This window comes from Condylura cristata, unplaced genomic scaffold, assembly GCF_000260355.1.
Source record: "Condylura cristata isolate star-nosed mole 26May11 unplaced genomic scaffold, ConCri1.0 scaffold00034, whole genome shotgun sequence".
NCBI lineage: Eukaryota > Metazoa > Chordata > Mammalia > Eulipotyphla > Talpidae > Condylura > Condylura cristata.
Window position 1 is genome coordinate 7,701,033 of NW_004567135.1, and position 1,014 is coordinate 7,702,046.

Sequence of the window (1,014 nt, forward strand, 5' to 3'; positions counted from 1 at the left end):
ACAGAGCATAGAACTGGGGTCCTCGGCTTGGGGCAAGTGGGCTAGAGCTGCCTTCCCCTGCCAGCCCGCTGAGCCCGGGAGATGGCATTCCTGGGGTCCCAAATTAAAATAGGAGGAAGGAGAAATACAAAACCACCCTTCAAACAGCCCTCACAATACACACAAAGACAGCACACAACTCACAATCCCACTCACCCAGGGACACACAAGGCCAGGTCCCCACGCGTCCACACTCGCCAGCACTCTGTCACAACGCACAGCCGCGCCTAGCACTCGCTGGGGGAGCAGCCCCGCCCGGTCTGCCCACAGTTGATATGTCACATTGGAGTCCGAACACGGACCTGGGTGTCTCTCTGCAGCGCACCATTTACATTTCTCTCTCGATCTGTCAACCTGTCTCTCGCTTCTCTCTCTCTCCTTCCACCCCCCCATCTACTCCGGGGCTGAGAGGCTGAGAGTCTCTTTCAGGAGCTTGGTCTCTGTCTCTGCGTCTCTATCTGGATTGTCTCTGATTTCTCTGTGGCTCTTTCTCTGCTTTCCTGCCCCTTTCCTGCTCGCTCCCCCAGGCTGAGAATGGTTTTTCCACTCTAACTCGCTCCCTTGGTCCTGCAACACTGGGGTGGAGGGTAGAGGTGGCTGGAGGCTCGTCTTTGCCGAGCCGGCCCAGCCCTACCCTTGAACTCTACCCCGTACGTGTGTTCATCGGTCACAGGCTGGAGGGTCAGGGGCTGGAGATAGTTCTCTTTCCTTGCCCTTCTTGCTTCTTGTGGTATTTTTTCTTTTCTTCCTCTCTCCCTCCCTCCCTTCTCTTCCTTTTTCTTCGTTTTCCCTTCTCCCTTTCGTTCTTTTTTTTTTTTTTTTTTGAGCGGGGCCTCGTTTTAGCTCTGGATTCCAGCTCTGTCTCCTCTGTGGTATGTCCACCCCCTTCTACTCCACCGCTCTTGGTGGTTTCCTCTGAGCTCTGTGAACACCAAACTCCTGGTAGAGGGAGAAAGTAAGGGTAGGGTGAGGGCA